The sequence below is a fragment of the Notolepis coatsorum genome (genome assembly GCF_963971535.1).
Source record: "Notolepis coatsorum genome assembly, chromosome: 13".
NCBI lineage: Eukaryota > Metazoa > Chordata > Actinopteri > Aulopiformes > Paralepididae > Notolepis > Notolepis coatsorum.
Genome location: NC_140177.1, coordinates 55,983,301 through 56,009,046, shown reverse-complemented (window position 1 = coordinate 56,009,046; position 25,746 = coordinate 55,983,301).

Below are 25,746 nucleotides of genomic sequence, written 5' to 3'. Positions count from 1 at the left end.
TGGGAGATTGCTCCACTTCTACAAGGTCCATTTGCATGTTCTTGGTATCTAGGGACATCTATGGATCTCATGGAATGTATTCCCAGTGTCAGAAATATTGTGTCTGTTACTAGGCTTGAGTAAATTGTGAAGAAACAAAGGAGAATATAAATTATGATTTTTCTTTGCATCTTTGACAGTGAATAACACCATGCTAAAAATGACCAGACAAAATAAAAAAATCTAAGCAAATGAATAAAGGGAAGATGATTAAACATAATGTTTTGTAGCTACAGTACTGAATTCTGCCATCCGGACACATGCAATTTGAAATATTATTATAGAATATAGAATACCACAACTATAAATGAGCTTATTATAGCCAACTTGCACATCTATGGATCGGGCCAAATCTCCTCTTTCAAATGGGAGAGTTCAATTTGGATTTAGTATCTCCAGGCGTGCACTGAAGAACTGTGAATGAAATCTACTGTATGTACAGTTCCATTCTTATTATAGATATGGCTCCGCCCTTTTGAATCAGTTTGCAACGCGGATTGTTGCTAAATGTTCACAGAAGGTAGACACACTAACTGCGCTCCAATCTATGCCAATAACGTTCAGTTTTGTGGTAGAGAATCCCGAGAAATAAGAGAAATAAAAATAATTCATACACAAGTAATTTGCTTGCAGGAAGCTAGAATCGGCTGGGTACTGTAGTTTTTCAAAATCTCAACGCTCATTGAGAGCTCTGGTTGCCCTCTCCTCATAAGACTACATTTAGCAATGTTTAGCTAATTCAAATGGCGGATATTCGCTAAATTATAAACACATTCCATAAACTAAAATGTCACTAATAACACGTTAACCTATTGGTAAACAAACGTATTGCTGAAAATATACACTATGGCTGCTGTTGTGACATGGTTAGGGTCTTCACTCTTGGATACATTTGGGAAAAAACTCTACTTAATGTCATACAGTCTGGAGAGATTGATTTATGACATGATGTCATTTGCGGTCCGCCGGTGGACCGCTCGGGCTAAAGAGGTTAAACTAATTATAGGTGGACTTATCCTCAGAAGATGTTGGTAAAAGGACACAAGTGTGAAGAATTCAACTAATTCTAGGTGGTCTTATCCTCCTCAGATCATGTTGGTGAAAGGACACGATGAGTGTGAAGGCGTGACGGAAGAGCAACCTGGACCACAACGGGAGCAGTGCAGCGAGGAAAACATCACCCAGACCCCAGAGCGACCCACAACAGCAGAAAGACGACGGAGTGTCTATTACTAGGCTTGCTTAAATTGTGATGAAACAAATGAGAATATGAATTGACCAGACAAAAACTGCCACTGATCTCGTTCAGTACCTTCTTGAGATCACATGTACAAAAAATCTCAGGAAATTAATAAAGGGAAGATGATTAAACAGAAGGTTTTGTAGATACAGTACTGAATTCTCCCATCCGGACCAATGCAATTTGAAATATTATTATAGAATATAGAATAGCAGGCTTATACATGTTGTAAAACCTTATTATAGCCAATTCGCACATTTATGGATTGTGCCAAATCTTATATTTCAAATGCCCGAGTTCAATCTGGATTTAGTATCACCAGGCGTGCATAAGAACAGATAATGAAATCTACTGTATTTGCAGTAGGATTCTTATTCTGGCCAGAGTGACGCCATTTTGAAACTGATTTCAAATCTGATTGTTGCTCAATGCAAAACATAGGGGAGACAAACTAACTGTGCTCCAATATATGCCAATAATGTTACATTTTGTGGTATATTATCCCGAGTAATAAGAGATATTAAAAAAACTCATACAGAAGCCATTTGCTTTTTTTGACCTAGAGGCCTCTGGGTAGGGTGTTTCTAAAAAATTCAAACGCTCATTGAAAGCTCTCGATGTCCTCTTCAAAATGGCGTAAAGAAGACTAGAATTACAGATGGACAATCTTTCAAAATTGTAGACTTTCGCGATTAAAAACAACAGAAAAACAAAAGGTAAAATCTATCTAATAACACTTTAAATGTCCCCTGTCTTATAAATAGCCTTTTCCAGTGTTTAGCATTGTTTTCTAGCAATGGGGGTTTGTATCAATGGGGTCTGTGTCTCTAATTCTCATTTTGACTCATCAGTCTAGTCTCGAGTTCACAAGATCCTCCCTCACTGAATTAAGCCAGACTGTTTTGCTGACGTAGTCACCAGCAGACAGCAGACAACGAGCGAGCGAGAGAGAGGGAGAGAGAGAGAGATAGAGAGAGGGACACATTTACACACAACCTACCGACCGTGCGCAGGGCACGCCGGGGCAGGAGCTTCTCCACTCTCATATCACTGTCAAAATATCATTGTGCACGCTCCCACGCATGCGCCCGTATTCCGATCCGTGCAATAATATTCACAGGGGTATATATTGTCATTTGAAACAAGTTACCAATGCATTGTCCCATGGGATTATGCCCCCCCTGTGGCGAAATTAATTAGTATACCCCCTCAATCTCTCTATATCTCTCTCTGTCTGCCAGTGCAGACTGTGGGTGACTGTCACTCAAAGCGCTTATGGGCTGAGCCCAGCCCAAAACAGCTTGAAATCTTGAAGTGGAAAAATGCTGCTTTAGAGTACTTGATTAGAAATACAAAACAATGATTTAAAAAAAAAAAAAAAATACTTTACTTTCCATAGACTCACAGGAATTGTGTAAAGTTGCTCAAATAGTGAAATGAATAGCAAGACATGTCCCCTTTAACCTATTGGTAAACTAACGTATTGATGATAATTTATAACTAAGGATGCTCGATATTGGCTTTTTTACCGATACCGATATACCGATATTGTCCAACTCTTAATTTCCGATACCGATATCAACCGATATCAACTGATACCGATATATGCAGGGTTTCCCCCCCCAATTTTTTTTTATAATTTCAGGTAATTAACATTACATATCTCTTGTTGTGGAATTAACACAACATTATGCATACTTTTGACAATAAATAAAATCTGAATTTGTTCTTACTGGCTTGCCTGGGTAAATAAAGGTTATAGAAATGTAAAAAAAAAAAAAAAAAAAAACGATACAGATATTTTCCGATATCACATTTTAATGCCGATACCTTAACCTTAAGCACAATATTTTGCTGTTGTGACATGGTTATGATGTTTATACTTGAATATGTTTGAAAAAAATTTTTATTTTTTTTGTCAGTCTGCAGAGGTTGATTTATGATGTGATGTCATAAAGAGGTTAAGTGTAGGGGGCGGGGGAAACCTATACCATTATTCATATTACACTATTACACTAGTACACTATTACACTATGACACTATTACACTATTATACTATTACACTACACTATTACATTATACTACTACAATATTATAGACTATTGCACACTATTACACAGTATTATATTATTGGGTGGAATAAGCCTTTAAAACATAAGTCTCTACAATAATTAATTTGATATGAAAGGGGGTTGGGCTTAGTTCAATGGACAATGATGGAAATTAACCCTTTCACTACCACACTACAGAAGATTAACCCTTTACTATCACACTACAGACGGTTGGTTAACCATCTGGGCCCTACCTTGTTCAACTAAGTCGATCAAAAGTCCCATTATCCAGATTCAATTAACCGATGTTTGAATCCAGGCTTTCCCTGTTCCTCAAACGCTGATTCAGTCTTGTTCATTCGAACCAGACTTAATACTCAGGATAATTGCACGCAGCCACCTCACCTGAAAAGACAGCAGGTGTCGATCGCAGAAATCCTGATTTTCTAACGGCATTGATTGATTGATTGATTGAAAACTTTATTAACAGATTGCAGAATGGGTACAATACAGTATGGCTCAATAGCCTCGCCGACAAGTTAAATGCATAATCTATAGGCTAATTTTAAGTCCCTCATTAATAGAATATAATAGAAATACTTTTATTATCCCGTGGGATATTAGACACTGCAAATCGCTCAACATTTAAACATTTAGACAGGACAGGTCACAATTTAGAATGATAACACAAATCAAATCAAGTTGCCTAGGATAAGAGTAGAGTAAAATAAAATAGGATAAAATGAAATAAAATATACAGAAATAAATACAGTAAGAATATACTGAGCATAGGGTAAACAATTTGGTCAATATTTCTTTAAATGTGCCTGCTGGCAGTAGGCTTAATGGAATGAATAATCGAATGAGTTCAACTCTTTCAGAATAAGTAGATAAAAACAAGCCCAAAGAGTATCTATAATTGATACAAATTAATAGATACTTATGAGGATATCTGTACTGTATGTGCTTAGGTATCATATAAATACATGGTTCCCAAAGTTTTCAAGGTGCGACCCTCGAAATAACGTGTCAGAGGTAGGCTATACAGTTTCACTATTAATCAGGTTTTAATCTGTTTCGGACATCATTCATACATGTCTTGAATTGATTAACCTTTGGTTTATACCAGGGGCGTATTTAGACCAAGCACTGTAGTGGGGCACAGGGGGGCACCTAGGGATCTGAATTTTTTTTTTTTGCCGATTTTGCCCGGTTTTATTTCGGTTTTAGGGTTACCACAGAGTACTACTTGGTACTGCATGGCATTACAGGGTACTACATGGCTTACATAGCTCTACATGGCACCACAGGGTACTACATGGCACTACAGGGTACTACAGGATACTACGGGGTACTACATGGCACTATGGGGTACTATAGGGTACTACATGGCACTACGGGGTACTACATGGCACTACAGGGTACTACATGTCTGCTCCTTTGCAGCACCACAAACATGGGAACTCTCTAACTCTTCCCCCCCCCCCTCGGGAGTTCGCGACCCTCTCTGCGCCACCCCCCTTCCCCCTGTCTCCGGCTGTCCCTGAGCAACGACCGGAGTGTTGAATGTCCCGTGACTAAGACGGGGAGGACGTGACCCTCTTGCGCCGCCCCTGTGCCTCAAATAGATCCGCTATCAACTCTATCTTTAATCTTTCAAAATGTTCAGTTGCTATTGCATGCACTCATCTGTGTCTCACCACACACATGAGTGCATGCTTACCAACTGTCCGTCTGCAACACTACTATCACCGACATCTAAGAAGGGAGATCCCCCCTTGAACGGCCCTTCTAAGGTTTCTCTCCTCCACATTGCCTGTGGAGCTTTTTTTCCCTATTGTTAGGTTTTAGTGAGTTTTTCCTTACCTTCGCGTGGGGTATGTCTGGGAGTGCTTGCATTCTTTCATTTATTTGCATTCATCTAAAAAATGTTTGGACCCTATGGTGTTCTTGTTCTGTTCTTGACTTATTGTTATGTTGTCTTCTTGACTTGTTTAAAGAAGACCTGTACGGCCCATGGGGACATTAACGTGTGTTGTCGGGCCCTATAAATAAATTTGATTTGATTTAGTTAGGGTTAGGTTAGATGCATCCATCTGTATGGAGAATGGGAGGGGTTTGTCTGATGTTAAGGCCTTGAGAACATCACACACTGCCTTTGGAGCAAGGACCAGAGCCTCTGCCTTTGTTCTTCCTAAAGTCATTTTCTTCACTATTTTGCAATCATGTAGAATCTTTTGATTGAGCTTGTTTTTTTTAAAGAAAAAATGTAACCCTGCCCTCAACAAGGTTCAAACTTTTTGATCTGTTGCCATAGTGATTTATACAATCGCGCGTCGGGGAACCGACAGGTCTAGCTTAAGTCAAGTTATCCTGCCAGCCAGCCAGCCAGCCAGCCAGCCAGCCAGCCAGCCAGCCAGCCAGCCAGCCAGCCAGCCAGCCAGCCAGCCAGCCAGCCAGCCAGCCAGCCAGCCAGCCAGCCAGCCAGCCAGCCAGCCAGCCAGCCAGCCATTGTGGAAGTCTTTGAGGATCACTTGAACGTTTGCAAAATGAATCAACACTTTTTTCACATAATTGTGAGAGAGAGAAAAAACAGTGGCGCAATGTTAGCTTGCAGTGCAGGAAGACCTTTTCATCCTACTAATCCACACCGCACTTAACCTCAAGCCAGTTGATTGGTGCAGCTCTCAACAATTTGTTAGAGGATTACCAACCGTTTGTCAAATGTCAATTCATTACGTCATCTTCTTGGGGATGACTTTATGAGTATTAACCTAATGTTGTACACTGTGTGTGTGTGTTAGTGTGTGTGTGTGTGTAATGCGGAGATGGAAAGTAACTCTTTGCAATTACTCTATTTACTATAATTGAACAGATCTTTTAAGGAATGCAACTTTTTGGAGTACTTTCAACAGCCTGTGGAGCTTCTCCTCAAGGTTTAAACTTTAAAGGAACACGCTAACCTTTTGGGGAATTAACTAATAACTTTAGAAAGTTTAGAGTCAGACAAGAAGATAGTTTCCCTTCTCATCTCTGCACATGCAGTACAGAAAGGGAGACCCGCAGCGTGCTAGCTAGCTTAGCACAATGACTGGAAGTGGATACGGACCAGTAGCCTAACTTTGTCCAAAAAAAACTAAATACACTTTCGACAACTCCAAAGCTGAAAATATTTACCACATGTAGAAATAACAATGTCAAATGAGACTTATTGAAGCAGATACATAGTCGGAACTATTTTCTTGACAAACAACTACAATGAGATCTGTCACTTACAGTAGAACACATTACCCCCAATGAATAGCTATGGATAAATATATACGGTATATACAATTTATAATATGATTCTTGAGGAAATTACTTAAGATCCAGGTGTATTTTCCTGAGTTGAGTGTCACTTTCTTCTGTGATCGTGTCAGTTTTTTTTCTCCACTTTTTCTCCACCTATTTTTCTGTATTTTCCTCCCATCCCACTTTTTTTTTGTTATGCCAATTCCCCCCTCCCCTTCCTGGTCGTTGCGCGCATTTGCCCCCTACTTCCCGGTCTAGGGAGCCCTGAAGCCTATCAGATGCTTCCTCCGATACATAGGAGACAGCCAGCAGCCTCTTTTCACCTGACAGCGAGGACTCTCATTGGTGAAGTGTAACGCGTGGGAGGATCACAGGGAAGCTATATCTCTTAATATTTTCAAAAATAAGCTAAAAACGTACCTCTTCACATAGCCTTCTAATACACTCAGCTGTACTGTAGCACTATTTCACTCTGTCCATTCTATTGCATAATTTTACTATTTATTCTATTCTACTATTCTATTATTGCACTGTATTATTTTACTCTTGTCTATTGCTTTTTATTACAGGTTCAAAACTGTCAGGTTTTTATTGCACTGGGCTACAGTTTTCTGTCTATTGTTTATTACAGGTTCAAAACTGTCTGGTATTGAACTGTGTGTGTATCGAGCAGAAGAGACTGTCATGAGCAGGAGACTATACTGTCTGATACGGCTTGCCGTATGTGCATTTCTTGTGTCAGGCATCAGGAGACTGATGAGCAGGGGAGACTGTCAGCTTTAATACTGTCTGATATGGCTTGCCTTAAAATGTGCATTGTGGTGTCAGGCAGAAGAGAAGACTGTCATGTTTTGAACTATGGATACCGAACAAAGGTTTGGGACAGCTTTGAACTGTTGAAACAGTAATTCAGAACAGTTTTACCATTGCACGACTTTGAACTGTTGAACAGTAATCCAGAACTATTTTATTGCACTGTAAAATATATATATTTTTTTATCTATTCTATTCTACAATTTTATTGCACTGCACTATTTTACTCTGTCAATTTTATCTTGCTCCTTTTATTATTGTCTATTTAAAACTGAATCAAACCATAAACTAGGTGGCCTGTTGGGATGTTAGATCCTAATGTGAAAAACTGTGATTTTATATGTCTGCACTTTATGTGCTCTTTTTTCTGTTGTGAAGCACTTTGAGCTGCAGTTTCTGTATGAAAGGTGCTATACAAATAAAGTTTATTATTATTATTACACATTTTCACATTCACAACAATGTATTGTACTACCATTGATGTGAAATTACAATACATTGCTGTGAAGCCATTCACAGTAAATTGTTGTGAACCTTACTGTAAAAGTCATGCAAAATATTGCCAGTAATTTATTGTGACTTTACGGTGAAAAATCTTACAGTACCAGTTCCCTTCCTCGCTGTGCAGGAGCCCTGACCGACCTGTAGGAGTCGCTGTTTACAACGACCAGAATACCACCCACCGGCTTCCCACCCTCTGACACTGCCAATTGTGTCAGTATGACGACCAACCAAGCCGGAGGTACCGCTGACAGCCGGATTCAATACCAGTGTCTCTGCGGTGGTAGACAGACGCTTAGTCCGCTGCGCTACCCGGCCGCCCTCAGATTGTCTCGGTTTTGATTTGACCTGGAATCAGACAAATTCTCCATTTCTTCTTTATAAGTGAGGAGATAAGATGTGTTATGCATCGTTCTAGTGTATTTACTATCCACCATTTGTCAGTTGACAAAACAAAAACCTTATATGTCTTCTTTTATGAGACAACAAACCAACTGATTCCTTCTTGCCTAACAATACAATTTGGCAACTTAAGTCATTCAAAATGTGATGCAATGTGACCATGTGATTATTCCTTCCTTCATTAATTTATTCTGGTTCACTATTACTAAACACTGTTACTGCAATCTTATTGATTCCATTTCATCACATTCCTAATTCCTAATTTTTCAGGTACATATCAGAATTGTGAAACAGTTTTTGTTTGTGAAGGTATTAATCTGACAGGTGCTACGTCGCTGTTGATGAGCTGTCATCTGCCAGTGGTTGTGCTCTTCCGTGGTGATCTGCTGCGTTGTTCAGTCATGTCGTTGTTGGACGTATCATACGTTCAGCCAATGTTTCTGTGAGTCTGTCATATGGCAGGGCCAGACAGTAATCCAAACACATAACCAGTGTTAATTTAGTCAATGAAAATGTTGACTAAATATGGTCGTCAACGAAGCTTTTCCCCCTGAAGACAACGAGACGAAACGTCACGTTAATGGAGATCGTGTGACACTAACATGACAAAATGTTTACTTGCTAGCTAACAGGAACTCGTTTGCCGACAGGAAAGTAACAAACATAATTGTCTGTGCGGAACCCTTAGACCAGTGGCGGCTCGCCACTAGGGGCGCTAGGGCGCCGACCCCCCTGGTGAACCCTGGTTAAAATAGAGAAGAACAAGACATTTAATTTTTTTGTTTTTTGTTTTATAGCCCTATAAATAATATAAACATGTTTAAAATGAATAATATTTACTCATTTTAAGTATGTTTGTGTTTCCAATGCACAATATAACGTTAATATATAAAAAAAAAATATATCGTTTTCCTGAACAGGAAGTGACTCACTGAGCATAGCCGCATTTCTCCTAGCGGCTCCTAGCCGTATTTCTCGCCCGGGCTAGACGCAATAACGCTCTGAGTGCGTCATCGCTGTAACCGTCGCAGCCAAATTGTGATTGAGTTGAAATTGTGATTGTGTTGAAATATGATGTATTATGTTGGAAACCGGGCGCGATTTGAAGCGGTCTAGGCAAACATCCATAGCAGCGTCAAGAATTTCCGTAGCCGCATTTCGCGGAGACGCTCTCTGATTGGCCGACGTAGGGCTGGGCGATATGGCCTAAATATGATATCACGATATTTTCTGACCTTTCGGCGATACACGATATGCATCACGATGTTTTTCTTTTTTTCCCCAAAATTCATTATGAGGCTTACCAAGACAGTATTTGAGTTTGCAAGCTAACATTAAAGACAAAATAAAATACCCATGCATTTAGCATTTTTATATTATATATTAGATTTAGATGATTGGATTATTAGATTATATATTGCATATATTTAGCAATGAGATATTATATGATTTAGATATGAAATATGATGAATTGAAAATGGGGGACCCTGATGTAAACAAGACGAAAGTCTTTCTCTGGTCTGCATCCTCCAGTCCGCTGTTGACTGTTGTTGTATTGAGCTGTACTGTATTGTACCCATGCTGCAATCTTTTAATAACGTTCTCATTCATTCAGTCGGCAAACAGAATCATTTTGATTGACAGTCGCGTCTGCCAATTACGTCACATCGCTTGCACCCGCCCTGCTGTTCTTAGCACCAATCGGAAAGCGCGTATTTATTTTTTACTTCCGCCATGGAGAGCTCAATGACAATAACAATGGCAGCTCGCCGCGTCCGACGTTTAGCTTTTAGCTCCGCAGAAGGACTAAACGACTGGAGGCATAATGATTTTACTGCAACGGATGTTATAATAAAAGCCTTTCCATACATCTGTCTGATTGAAAACTTTATTAACAGACCGCAGAATGGGCACAACTGAGTCAGCACGGGCTGAGATATGAACGAGCTTGCTATATCTAGGTCGACCTCGGTCGGCACTATGTAAATACGCTGATGTTATTGAAAGTGTAACTATATAGAGACCTCTGAACAGGTCCTGCATTATTATTATTATAACGTTAATGCCACAACGAATGCCTTTGTTATCATAAGTAGTCACTTTTGATGCAGTAGTGTGTGTGTGGGGCGGCGCTGTTCAAAAGTGTCAACGTGTGGACCAGATTGACGCGACACAAGCCTCTTGGGCAAAACATCACGATATCCACGATACGTTTAAAAAGTGTATCGTTAATGAACTGTACCCGATATTTATATAATATCGTCATATCGCCCAGCCCTAGGCCGACGTCAGTTTTTTTTTCCGTAGCCGCATTTCGCGGAGACGCTCTCTGATTGGCCGACGCCACTTTCTATGTTCCAATTCTAGATTTCTAGGTTGGTGGTAGATAGTTGTGTGTTGTTGTGATATGCAGCTATTTGTCTTAGAGCGTGACGTCAAGTTCTTTTGACGGTTAAGCTTAGGCACTCTTTCAAAGTTGGTTAAGGTTAGAGTTTGTCTTAGAGCAGAGCGATAGAACGCCAGGTAGTTTGCAGGCTGTTAGATGCGGAAATGGGCAAAGAAATCAAGTACTTGTGCTTGTGTTGTGTGGTGCTAACACTAACAGCTAACACTTGGCTAACAAGCTATATGGCGGATGCAGTCTGGACAGTGGACAGTGGTCTGGATATACATCAACAGTGGATTATACACTTTATCAAGCCCTCCTGCCCTGGACGTTTCAACTAAACAGTAAGTCTCTCTCGCTCTCTCTCTCTCGCTCTCGCTACACAGCTGTCTCCGAGAAATGCGGCTACGCAAATGATTGACTGTGCTTGCTGAGACGATAATAGGCTAGCGATGCAAAACGCGCTGCTGTGTTGTGAACTATAACATTAATTTAGCTGCTGCTGATGCATAATGAATGAATGGTGAATGTTTAAAATGATATACATGTGTTAATTATTTTATTGGATTGATCCGAGAGACAGAGAGAGAGATTGCTCCAGAGCATCTCAGAGCATTACATTTTAAACTCGACCTAACGTGAACCCCCGGCTGCGACCCACCAGGCTGCGATAGTAGGAGCCGCTACTGCCTTAGACTTAGACTGGATTACTGTAACAGCATCCTCTACGGCAGGGGTTCCCAACCTTTTTTCCCCCAGGGACCCCCAAACATCTCTGATGAAATTCCTGGACCCCCCTCCTAATAAAATACCATAAAATACTTTTTTTTTGTCATTTTAATACTTTTTTTTTTCATTTTAATAACAAACTGCTTATACACAGGCATATGCATCATAATTAGACCCACTATGCTTCTTTGACTTGTGCCTTCAACCAACAAATCTCATCTTGCACCATATGTATTTCAAAATTTTGGCCAATATTCAAATCCTGTATTCATCCTCTCAAATCAGGCCCTAATGGTGAACGGTTTGCATTTATGTTGAATAAAGTAAGAATCCACTGCAGTAAAAATATCCTCACCTCGAGTGGTGGTAGTAAGGTTGACTGACATGAGAATGTCCTGCTTCAGATCCTCATTTTCGATATACTGCACATAAACGATGAGCATAGCCTCGTCTGCGACAGTTGTAGTTTCATCAAGTTGTATGGCAAATGGACCCTTTCTAAGCTTTTCTGACAGCTGCTGCTCGCAATCACTTGACATCTTATCAATTCGGTCTTTCACTACATTGTTCGAGAGTGCTACTGATTTTAGTTTATCCGCCACCTGTGGGCCGCACAGTTTCTAAACCATTTTGATGCAGGCTGGTTTGATGAGCTGCTTGCCAATATTGTGCGGTTTCTTTGCTTTTGCAATTAAAAGCGAACACTCAAAGGAGGCTTCGGTAGCCTTCTGTAAATCACTGCCACCCCTGCTCCACGCTACTCTAACATCAACGGGCTTGTTCGCCTTGAGAGACTGTTCTTTCCTCCGAAAAAAGTCTGGATCCTTCCCAACGGTTTCTGGGTGCTTAGACGCCTGATGTCTCTTCAGCTTGCTTGGCTTCAGGCTCGAGTTTGCCAACTTTTCTCCACAAATCACACACTCGGGTCGTTTGTCTGGTCCCTCAGTGAAGCCCATGGTGATGTAATTTTCGCGATTGCTGTAGGTCCTAATTTTTTTGCAGATGAGCTGCCGTCATCTCCTTTTCGTTTGTCACACATTTTCGCCTCTGGCGGCTGACTGCAGACGAGCCGAGAAAGTTAACTAGCGTGCTAGGCTAGCTACGGAAAGTGATACAGTCAACTGATTCGCGTTTTAGCGGCTACCCGGTAGCCTACTGTTAACGTTCAAAAATCATGTCTAGATGTTTATTTATTTATCTTTATTTTTTATTGTAGTGGAGAGACTATTCATGCTTCTGATGATAAAAATATGCTAATTAAATATTTCTCTGAAAAAAAAAAAAAAATCATCTGACGTCTGGCGGACCCCCTGCGGACCCCAGGTTGGGAATCACTGCTCTACGGCTCACCAAACACTATCCTCAATAAACTCCAATATGTCCAAAACTCTGCTGCCCGCATGCTCACCTCCACCCGTCGCTCTGATCACATCACTCCTGTCCTCCACAACCTCCACTGGCTTCCAATCAAATACAGGATACAATTTAAAATACTACTCATCACATTTAAAGCCCTCAACAACCTTGCCCCTCCCTACCTGTCCGACCTCCTCCACCGTCACACGCCCACCCGTCGCCTTAGGTCTGCAGATGCCAACCTGCTAACACCTCCCACGACCAAGCTCCGGACCTGGGGCGACAGGGCCTTTGCTGCTGCTGCCCCCTCCCTCTGGAATGCCCTCCCCAGCCATATCCGTGATGCAAACACCCTGACATCTTTTAAATCAGCCCTCAAAACCCACCTTTTCAATCTTGCTTTTGACCTCTAATTCTGTCGGTTTTATTTTATTTTTGTATTATTTTTGTTCTGTTTTGTTCAGTTTTTTGTTTTGCCATAGTTTTGTTTTGCCATGTAAAGCGTCTTTGAGCACCTGGAAAAGCGCTACATAAAATAGATGTATTATTATTATTATTATTATTATTATTATTATTATTATTATTATTATTATTATTATTATTATTATTATTATTATTATTATTATTATTATTATTATTATTATTATTATTATTATTATTATTATTATCCCCAACACATCATTCCGTGGGTGAATTGTTGTAATGTTCTGGGGTTTTGTGTGTGCTCATGTAACGGATATGTACCGCGATAGTGTGACCAGAGATGTGGCTGGCTCGGTAGCGGTACATGGAAGTAAAACTCACTCCCCAGAGGCATTCAAGCTCAGCGCTTAGGGAGGAATTCCTCTCTTGGCGCAGCGGTTTGTGTTGCTTCCCCCCGTGCGGACGCCCGGGGTTCGACTCCCACTCAAGGCACGGTCGAAGTCGTGGCAGGTTCTAGGTTGAACCGGCTACAGTGGTGCCGTGACCCGGATGCCTTGGGTGGTGTGAGTTTAGGGGGGGGTGAGTGTAACGGATATGTACCGCGATAGTGTGACCAGAGATGTGGCTGGCTCGGTAGCGGTACATGGAAGTAAAACTCACTCCCCAGAGGCATTCAAGCTCAGCGCTTAGGGAGGAATTCCTCTCTTGGCATAGCGGTTTGTGTTGCTTCCCCCCGTGCGGACGCTCGGGGTTCGACTCCCACTCAAGGCACGGTCGAAGTCGTGGCAGGTTCTAGGTTGAACCGGCTACACTCAGACGCTGCTCCACTGCCTTCTTAAGAAAGTAGTGCTGGGCCGTCAGCTTCGCCATGGTCAGCTTGGCGGTTGTGTGGTCGTTCTTCGGTTGCCGCTCATAGTCCTTCGAGCTGCGGCTCCCCTTCCTTGGAGACGTCTGTGTCGCGCGAGCCGGTGGTGCTTATCACGGTTGTGTAGTTGAACCCAAAATGCAGACAAGGACGGTAGGCAGAACTGGATAAAACCCAATATGGGTATATTTAATGGGTAGTCAAAGTCCAGGCATGGGTCGGTACACAAGGTTGAGAGTCGTAATGTCCAGGGTATATGCGGGGGCATGAGAGTCAGACAGACGGGGTTAAAGCAGGAGCAGGTGTCGTCAGCCGGGCATAGTTCAGAGCAGTTCGTTGTGAGCCAGGCCAGTGTCTCCAGGTCTTAGCCGGCAGGTCAGTATCTCCAGGTCTTTGCTGTGCAGGCTAGGAGAGAGGATGAGAACACAGGTTAGGATAAGGTCAATGCACCAGAGATCCAGGCGAACAACTAAGGCAACAGAATAGTGAACAAGAGCATAGGAACATGACTAACATGGTACAAGAGTTCACGATCTGACAGCTTCTCCACGTCTGGGGCGGGTTTAAATACCATGATGTACTCTGCCACCAGACCTCAGATCAGCTGCCTCGTGATACACCAGCTGCATCTACTTGACATAATGAGAGCGGGAGTAGAGGGAAGAGAGACAGAGAGAGGAAGGAGCACTGACAGGCAGGAACCATGACAGTGCTGTTGGACGGCAGACTCTCCCGCGTTTGGGCGTTGCAGTCGCTGACGGCGAGGGCTCTTTCACAGCTCTCATCCGGTCGCATCAGCAGGTCCTTGGCGGCGGTCTCCGTGGTCTTTCTGCTGTTGTGGGTCGCTCCGGGGTCTGAGTGATGTTTTCCTCGCTGCACTGCTCCCGTTGTGGTCCAGGGTGTTCTTCCGTCACGCCTTCACACTCATCGTGTCCTTTCACCAACATGATCTGAGGAGGATAAGACCACCTAGAATTAGTTTAACCTCTTTAGCCCAAGCGGTCCACCGGCGGACCGCAAATGACATCACGTCATAAATCAATCTCTCCAGACTGTATGACATTAAGTAGAGTTTTCCCCCCAAATGTATCCAAGAGTGTTTATGTTTATGTTTATTAAAGGATCCCCATTAGAGACACATGAAAGAGCCTCTAGTCTTCCTGGGGTCCTGGACAAAACAAATACAATACAAATGTACAACAAAGAATACGAATAAAAAATAAAAACAAAACACAAATAAAAAATGTATACAAATATACAAATTCACATTATAAAATCTAACATTCCAGTCAAACTAAAAAAAGATAAAATACACAGATAACAGTTACATTACATACTTGACAAAGCACAAATAAAAAATGAATACAAATATACAAATTCACATTATAAAATCTAACATTCCAGTTAAACAAAAAAAGGATTAAATACACAGATTACATACTTGACATGTTTGCAAGATATCTCTTAATATTTGTTTTGAAAGTAATTTTATTATGTATTGTGGATGAGATGTTTTTTGGCAGAGCATTCCAGAGTGCTATTGACCTATATATGCCAGTGAGTTTGAGAATTTGATTTTGGTGCTGATTTTGTTCTGATGTTACCAGAAGCGGCCCCTCTAGTGTTGTAACCATGTTCAGAAGTCATTTCTAACTGCTGAGCCAAGCTAGATGGCTTACCAGTGCTAATAATGTTCCGCAGTAGCATTAGAAGACTCATCAATTTTCAACCATCAGCCATGCCAGATGTTCATGCATAAAACCAATACTTGTCCTGTATGAACAGCCTAGTGCCAGGCGAGCCGCTTTATTCTGAGCAACCTGCAACTTTCTTAAATTCGATTTTGTAGCTGACGACCAGATAACAGGGCAGTATTCTAAATGAGACAAAACCAAAGAATGAATAACAGATTTCATTATGGAGGGAGTGATAAAAGCAGAACATTTCCTAGTAATAGAAATTCCTCTTCCCATTTTAATGACAATATTATTTATATGTTTAGACCAAGATAAGGATCTATCAATAGTAACTCAGAGAAGTTTTATTGTGTTCACTTGTTCAATTTGTGTGGTGCCAATTGACAGTTTTAACTGAGGATGCATGCCCAACATGTGTCTAGATCCAAGCACAATGGCCTTTGTCTTAGAGATATTTAACACCAACTTGTTGCACCCAATCCATTCATAAATGTCTGTTAAGGCCCTGTTTAAGGTGTCAGTTACATCTTGCTCAGATGTAGCTGCACTGTATCAGCATACATAATTGTTTTAATTTTTTTTTACAGCCAACGGTAAATCATTGGTAAAGATGAAGTATAACAAAGGCCCTAGGCAGCTTCCTTGTGGAACCCCACAGTTAATGGGATTCCATTTTGAAAAGCTGCCATTAAAGAAGACTCTCTGTTGTCTCCCTGAGAGATAATTAATAAACCATGATAGTGCATTGGAGTGAAGACCCGATGTTCTGAAGGTCCAGATTAACACTGAAAGTCTGCGTTTATTATTTTGTATAACTTATATATTGTTTATAAGATATATATCTTTACGTCATCTGTTTGCTCGCTTCACTACCGACACACACCTCTGAGGACGGATCAGGAGACGTCCACGACTAGACTGACCACTCGGCGGAGTGTGTACCGAACACTCGCCAGCCAGTATGACCCCATGTGGTGTATTCTCCCCTACACCACCCGGGCGAAGATGCTGGTGAGAGAACTGTGGGCCAAGGAGCAGGGCTGGGAAGACCCCATACCCGAGCACCTAGCTACCACATGGAGAGAGTGGGAGGATGAACTTGTCTTACTCCGCGAGGTGGCCATCCCGCAGAGTTACTTCCCCCCTACCGTGCGACTGGAGAAGTGTCGGACAGACCTGCACGTCTTCAGCGACGCCTCAGAAGTGGCGTACGGATCAGTGGCCTACCTGAGGGCTCAAGAAGGGGGAGTTCTGAACTCCAAGCCCCTCGGCTACGTTCCAAGCGACGTAGCTGACATAGAACCCATCACCCCAAACTACCTCTTGATGGGGCGGCCGGACCCTGCCCTTTCTCAGACGGTGTGCGGACAGGACGGGATGAACGGACGGAGAATGTGGAGACACAGCCAAGTACTGACCGACCAGTCTTGGGCCCGCTTCCTCCTACGCTACCTACCCTCCCTTCCAGCCCGTCAGAAGTGGGTTAAAGACAGGGACAACCTGACCGTGGGTACCGTCGTGATGATAATAGACCAGTCACTACCCCGAGCTACGTGGCCAGCCGGCCATGTGAGCAGAGTGATTAATGGTTCAGATGGGAAGGTCAGAGCGGCAGAAGTCATCGTCCAAGGGCGGACTTATAGCAGACCAGTAGCCAAGTTGATAGAGCTTCCTGCGTTCCCTGACCCCCCTGACGACGACGATAACCCACCGACTTTGTAGATCACTTACAACCCCCCCCAGCCCATTATGGGGAAGTTGACTTGACCCTTAATATTAATCTGTGCCCCACATTTTATTTACTAATTAGGTGCGGACTAATTAGGGGGCGGCTGTTCTGAAGGTCCAGATTAACACTGAAAGTCTGCGTTTATTATTTTGTATAACTTATATATTGTTTATATATATAAGATATATATCTTTACGTCATCTGTTTGCCTAACAGTATTCTCCATTCGCTTATGGTAGATCCCATTCTTAACGACTAGGCGCCAGAGACGCGCCCCCTAGACATGTTCAGACATGTTCAGACAAGCCCAGAGCAAGCGCATTGATTCTGTGCAGGTGAACAGGCTGAGCCCAGCGGGGACCAGAGAGTATATTGTGTAGACGGTGCAAGCAGCAGCAGCGGCAGCAGCATAACAGGAAAACTAGCTGAGCGAGAGTGTAAGACGTCCGGTACAGTTGTACACAGACCGATAGCGGTGTATTGTTACAGAGAGCTAATGGCTACTTAGATACAACTATAATATTGTCGAGCCATTATTGGCACAGTATAGTGACTTGTGTAAGCGAAGTAACGTGGAGAGACGTATAGTTAAACCCAGCGACGTTTGGATATAACTACTCATTGGAGACCGTCTGCGGGTTAGTTTCACGTACAAACCAAGCTAACTAGCTACCATCTATGCCAACGGGCTTTTGGATTAATAGCTATTAACCCTGCCATCGGGCGCTAGGATTACAAGGACCGGTTCCGTACGAGACCCCTAGCTTCTTCCAGCGACGACAGGATTATCCGACCAGTCTACAGTTTCTCTGGGGCAGGAGCTCTAGAGAGAAACCATCGTCTCTCACTCCCTTCAGAGCTCCACCGGTCGAGTATCCGTAGTCTAGGAACTATTCGTTACCGCTGACTTTGTTGCACTGACATTCTATTATTAAAGGAGAACCGTAATAAATGATATGTATGTTGCTATGACTATTAAAATGCTTGTTAACTTGGTATCCCTGTCCCCGCGCAGTCAATTGAGTGTCCGCCATTTTGTCTAACTGTACTGTCTGGCTATTAATATTCTTTAGTAGTGGTTTAATCTAAACAATCTTTAATACAGTCAGGGTTGTGTAGCCCCTTAGCTACACCCTAACCATGTCACAACAGCAGCCATAGTGTATATTTTCAGCAATATGTTTGTTTACCAATAGGTTAACGTGTTATTAGTGACATTTTAGTTTATGGAATGTGTTTATAATTTAGCGAATATCTGCCATTTTGAATTCACTAAACGTTGCTAAATGTAGTCTTATGAGGAGAGGGCATCCAGAGCTCTCAATGAGCGTTGAGATTTTGAAAATCTACAGTACCCAGTTGATTCTAGCTTCCTGCAAGCAAATTACTTGTGTATGAATTATTTTTATTTCTCTTATTTCTCGGGATTCTCTACCACAAAACTGAACATTATTGGCATAGATTGGAGCGCAGTTAGTGTGTCTACCTTCTGTGAACATTTAGCAACAATCCGTGTTGCAAACTGATTCAAAAGGGCGGAGCCATATCTATAATAAGAATGGAACTGTACATACAGTAGATTTTGTTATATCTGATCCTGGTAATATAACAAGGAATCATCACAGACACGGAGGTACTCAGTAACGAGGCTTTATACTTGATAGCAGGTAAATACAATAACAACCCCAGGTGCGCAATCACCACGTACATATACAGGGCGAGTACGGCGATCGCCCTGGGACAAACCCAACCCAATACATAACATCTCCTCCCCACTTAGCATAATGGTACCCCTAAGTTGCAACGGCCCACATGGCAATACCACATCATAATAATATATATTTTTTTCTTTTTCATTTGCCAGGTCAACAACATTCCAAAAAATCTAACAGTCCACTCTCCCCCTTTCCCATTTTGGACACAGACTTTTTTTTATTTTTTTTTTTACATTTTTTATTTTTTTTTGTATAAGTCTTTCATTTAGGTAAGTCTATAGATCCAAACGAATGGGTGGCCGCCGTTCCCGACTTGGATATCGGCGGTCACCACTGTCCAAGTGTGGCGTCGGTGGCATGGACTTTGGTGCCGGGGTGTCGAGGTCATCATCACCCTCCTGGGTGGGTGAGGCCACTGTAGGCTCTTCCAGGGAAGGTAAGTCAATTGACACCGGCTGCATAGTTGGAGTGTCATTCAAAAACAGCTCTGTCATTCCAGCAGTGGATTGGGGTTCCCTAGGGGTCTCTACACTCCCCAATAACTGCTCTGTGTGCCGTTTCCACACCAGATCGCTGTCTGTCTGTACTGTATAGGACAGCGGTCCTGTCTGTCGGACTACAGTGGCGGGCACCCACTTCGGTCCACGATGGTAGTTCCGTGCCAGTACGTGGTCACCAGCACTGAAGGCCCTGGGCCCTCATTTATCAATTTTCCTTAGAAAATGTTCTATTTCCATACTTAAGCACAGAATTTAGAATGTGTGCACGCACAAAAAAAAACGGGATTTATCACACGTGCGTACACAGGTCCTACACACACCTGTCATGATAAATATCACCTTGCTCTATACGCTGAGGCTCGTGCACACTTTCACGTATTTGCATACCAGAACCGCCCCGATTAACCATATACGGTAATGGAACACCCCCATGAAATGTGGAAAAATGGACTAACCCGAGCGAACTCTGAGAGACTTCACTGAGAGCGAGATTGATCACCGAGGTCCAACCAACAAATTGAACGTATAATCTTCGGTGCGCCGGGAGCCAAGGATGTTGACTGACCCAGTCCTGCTACAGAACCAGCACATTGACAGAAATAAATGACAAGATGACCCGACATTAAGCACTGTAATGACTGAAATTAAATCAATTTCAGCAGGCCAACTCTGCGCTCTACAATGCCTATTATGTGCGCTTGTCATGAGCCCGTGGTACTTCTGGTCAGAGTCATTATGGCTTCAGTGGATAACCCTGATCTGCATTGTGATGTTTTAGATACCCCAGTAATAACATTACAATTGAATTAAATACAATTAGGCCTGAATGAGACTCCGGCCACCGGCACATTATCAGCCAAAATGCGCATTGCAGATTATCTGTACATTGACCGAGTGGAATCCCGTTCACATTACTGGATTTGTTTATTGATGGAGCAAACTGAGAGATTGTTCACAGAGGCGCTGCCGAACCAAGATATAATATGATGTGTATAATATAATGTGTGTAGAGGCATATGATACAATCTATTTTGTTGTTGGTATTGGGTAGCCTATATGAATTACATATAATAGCAGCCAGCCTACATTATGCAACAGTAATTTGCGCATATATAATAACACACAGCCCTGCGAAGCCTGCATACATTAAACTAACTTGATCATTAATCTAGCTGTTGTATCTTTACGCTTATGAAAACATTAAATAATATGTATAGGCTATAGGCCGTCGCTTTAGCCTATATTCTCAAATGGCGAGTCCTCGATATCCTCGCGGACTGACCAGTATAACTTTATATCATATCATATTCATATTCATATCATAGTTTACTCTATCAGCCTACCAGCATGTAATACGTTCTTTGTTAGAATTCAACCCGTTATTATTTTGCGCATAGATTGCAGAAATACGGGAACGTTTTGATTTAGGCTTTGACATTGTAAAACTAAATAAGTGAACTTCTGTAAGCAGAATACAAGTCATGATATCACCCACACGATATATACTCTGTGTCCCTCCAGAGCATGTATGCTTTTCATTCATTTAAGACACATTTATTGCAAGGGTTTTGTCTACACATACACTCAACAAATAACCTCAGTCTATTCTCGTTGCAATGCGTTTTTTATTCTTTCTTATAGGAAGGGTGAAGAACACTATATCGTGGGTGTTCATATGACTTGTATTCTGCTTACAGCTTTGGGGTTCCACTTATTACGTTTAACAATGGCAAAGCCTTTTAAATATAATCAAAACGTTCCCGTATTTCTGCAATATATGCGCAAAATAATAACGAGTTGAGTTACGCGGAGTGCAGTCAGTGCTTATTTCCTTGTTGTAATAATATATTCTACCACCGGCGTCAACTACGCATGGTCCGACCTGTGCTTAAATATACGCACAAAGTCAAGCACAAGTTCAAATTGATAAATCCCACAATTTGCTTAGAAATGATCGTACGCACGGGTTACGCACATATCTGTGCGTACGTCAGGTTGATAAATGAGGGCCATGGTCTTGGCTCTCAATGCTCTTCTTCTTACTTGCTTATCCTGTTCATGCCACACAATTTCTGCTTCCTCTGGTGGTCTGAGAAGATCCAGGTTGGTGCGCAGCGGTCTCTTAAGGAGCAGTTCTGCTGGGGATGCCTTGGTGGTTGCGTGTGCGGTGTTCCGGTAGGTTAAGAGGAAACCGTGAAGGCGTTGGTGGAGACTACCTTGCCCCTGTGATGCCTTTAGGCTGTGTTTCAGAGTCTGCACAAATCTCTCAGCTAACCCATTAGTTGCTGGGTGGTAGGGTGCAGATCTAATGTGTTTAACTCCGTTGACCTTTAAGAAAGTGTCCATCTCCTGAGAGATAAATTGGGGCCCATTGTCACTCACCAGTTGTTCTGGACACCCGAAACGGCTAAACATTTCCCCCAGTTTCTCAATGGTCCTCTCAGCCGTTGTGGATTTCATTATTGCCACTTCGGGCCATTTGCTGTGGGCGTCTACCGCCACAAGGAACATTTTCTCTTCGTACGGCCCAGCAAAATCAACATGTAGCAGTTTCCATGGCTCACTTGGCCACTCCCAGGGGTGTAGTGGTGCCGGCTGGGGTGCATTACGGACCCGCTGACAGGTGGGGCATGTCTTAGCCTTTTCTTCGATGTTGCTGTCCAGCCCGGGCCACCAAAAATAGCTACGTCCGACCTCTTTCATACGGACCATGCCACAGTGTCCCGTATGAAGTTGTTGTAGCATGGACTTACGCAGCGAAGGAGGGATGACCACTCTTCTTCCCCAGAGCAGGCACCCAGCTTGAGTCGACAGTTCATGTTGTCTAGAGATGAAAGGCTTGAGCTCGGGTGTGTCCTTCATTCTCCCCCCCTTTACGATGGAGTCCATTACTTGTGAAAACACTGGGTCATTCCTAGTGGCCCTCCTCACCTGTTGCGCGGTGACTGGTGCATTTTCCACTTGACTGAAATAAAAGATGTCAACCTGACCCGGGTCTGGCTTTGACACGGGCAATGGTAGCCTGGAGAGGCCGTCTGCGTTACCATGCAATTCTGACTTCCGATATTTAATTGCATAGTCATGGGCAGACAAGAGCAATGTCCATCTCTGCATCCTGCTCGCTGCGAGTGGTGGGATGCCCACATGCGGACCTAGTATGGTCGTGAGTGGCTTGTGGTCGGTCAGGAGCGTGAACCGTCTCCCGAACAGGTACTGGTGAAATTTTCGTATGCCGAACACGATGCTTAGTGCTTCACGCTCTATTTGAGCGTAATTTGATTCAGCCTTGTTCAGTGTTCTGGACGCAAAAGCAATGGGTTTCTCTACCCCATCCAGCATGATATGGGAGATAACCGCCCCTACTCCGTATGGGGATGCGTCACAGGCCAGCTGTATCGGCAATGCCGGGTCAAAGTACGTTAAGGCCTCTGACCTCAGCAGCGTCTCTTTTGATGCTACGAAAGCCTTCTGACACTCCTCAGTCCAGGCCCATGGCTTCTCCTGACATAGCAGTTGGTGCAGCGGCTTCAGCGCTGTCGAGAGACCCTTCATGAATCGTCCATAATAGTTCAGTAGTCCCAAGTATGAACAGAGTTGGGCCACATTTTGGGGGGCAGGAGCCTCCACAATGGCCTTAGTCTTTGAAGGAGCCTTGTGCAGCCCTGCAGCGTCAATCACATGGCCGAGGTATTCGATGGAAGACTGAAAAAATTCACATTTCCCTTTGTGGACTCTCAGTCCATAATCCTGCAGCCTCTGCAGGGTCTCATCCAGGTTCTGAAGATGGTCTTTGTCATCCTTCCCAGTCACCAGGATGTCATCTAGGTAGCATTGTACCCCGGGCAACCCACACAAAATCTGATCCATCGCCCTTTGGAACAGAGAAGGGGCTGAGGTTATCCCGAATGCTAACCGACAGTACCTGAACAACCCTTTGTGGGTGTTAACCGTCAGAAACTCTCTGGAGTCTTGATCCACGTGCATCTGCAGGTACGCATGGCGGAGGTAAATTTTACTGAATTTCTGGCCGCCAGACAGGCCAGCGAACAAGTCCTCGATAAGAGGCAAGGGGTATTTCTCCACTTCCAGCACTGGGTTCAACGTAGTCTTGAAATCACCACATACCCTTATTTCCCCATCCTTTTTTACAATGGGCACGATGGGGGTACTCCAATCGCTGACGCTAACTGGCTCCAGCACCCCACTTTTCACAAGAGCATCCAGTTCCGCCTCCACCTTGGGCCTGATGGCGTAGGGCACTGGCCGCTAGGGCTGTCTTAAATACTTCGAAGCTTCGAAGCTTCGTTCGATGGCACAAGCTTTGAACATTAAAAAAAAAATCGAAGTTTTAAAAAAAAAATATATATATATACATTTTTTTTTCAAAAAAAATATTTTCAATTATTTTTTTTTTGTTCGATTTGTGTGTGTGTGCGTGCGTGTGCGTGTGCGTGTGTGTGTGTGTGAACTACCCATCCCAGTTAGGACAGCCGAATCCCGTCCAATCTTTCGCCGTCGACTAAAGACTCACTTCTTCAACCATTATCTGAAATGATAAAAAAAAAAAAAAATCTAACCGTGACTAACCTTACTGTCATGCACTTGTCCTAATAAACTAACCTACACTGTAACACGCAACACTTTGATGAACATTGTTACTCAGCTGATAGAGTTGTACCCTTCTTGCTGTCTTGTCGTACAGAACTTGTAAGTCGCTTTGGATAAAAGCGTCAGCTAAATGACTAAATGTATGTGTGTGTGTGTGTGTGTGTGTGTGTGTGTGTGTGTGTGTGTGTGTGTGTGTGTGTGTGTGTGTGTGTGTGTGTGTGTGTGTGTGTGTGTGTGTGCGCGCGCGCCTTGTAGAATTCCACACATAAGAAAGAAAGATACTGGGATGAATAAACAAAATAGGAAATAAAATGTAGAAATGCATGCAATACATAAATAAATATGAATCTCCATATATGAAATATAACATTTAGATAAGGTGCTACTGAGATGTTTTGGTGAGTTCTTTGTTTTTTTGTGGAAGTTGCCCTTCTTAAAAATGCATGAACATTCACTGATAATTGGTCTGTAGTGGAGTCTACAAGGTCTACATTGCCGGACCATGTAGAATCCGGACCTTGTAGACTGACATAATTCTGTGTATAGTTTAGTCTACACAGGCCATATTTCAAATAATCAAAATCTTACTTCATTCATCTTAAACATTCTTGATTTGGGGGATTGGTAGTTCCCATGAAATCTGAAGTTGTTCAAACGACAACAGCGATCCACCTTGAATTAAATCACACAGCCGAGTGAAACCTTGTTGAATGCGTCACAGTCACGAAAGGGGCTACTTAATTAATTAATCCAACCCACTTTATTTATAGAGCACATTTAAAAACAACAAAGTTTACGAAAGTGCTGTACAAGTCCCACAACATAAGATAAAAAAAAAAAAAAAAAATTCGAAGCTTCGAATTAAAATCGAAGCTCGGCCCCGAAGCTTCGATTGCCAAAAAAAGCTTCAAAGGTCAGCCCTACTGGCCGCGCTTTCAAGAACTTACATAGCTCCGAGCCGCTCAAGGTACACGTATTAGCTCCGTTGCTAATGGCAACCAAATGCCCTCCACTTAGTTCTAAAGTCCAACTTTTCTTTCGACCAAGGATGCCGCGCAGTTCCGTCGTCCACGTCGCCAATTTGTTATATCTGATCCTGGTAATATAACAAGGAATCATCACAGACACGGAGGTACTCAGTAACGAGGCTTTATACTTGATAGCAGGTAAATACAATAACAACCCCAGGTGCGCAATCACCACGTACATATACAGGGCGAGTACGGCGATTGCCCTGGGACAAACCCAACCCAATACATAACAGATTTCATTCACAGTTCTTCAGTGCACTCCTGGAGATACTAAATCCAAATTGAACTCTCCCATTTGAAAGAGGAGATTTGGCCCGATCCATAGATGTGCAAGTTGGCTATAATAAGCTCATTTATAGTTGTGGTATTC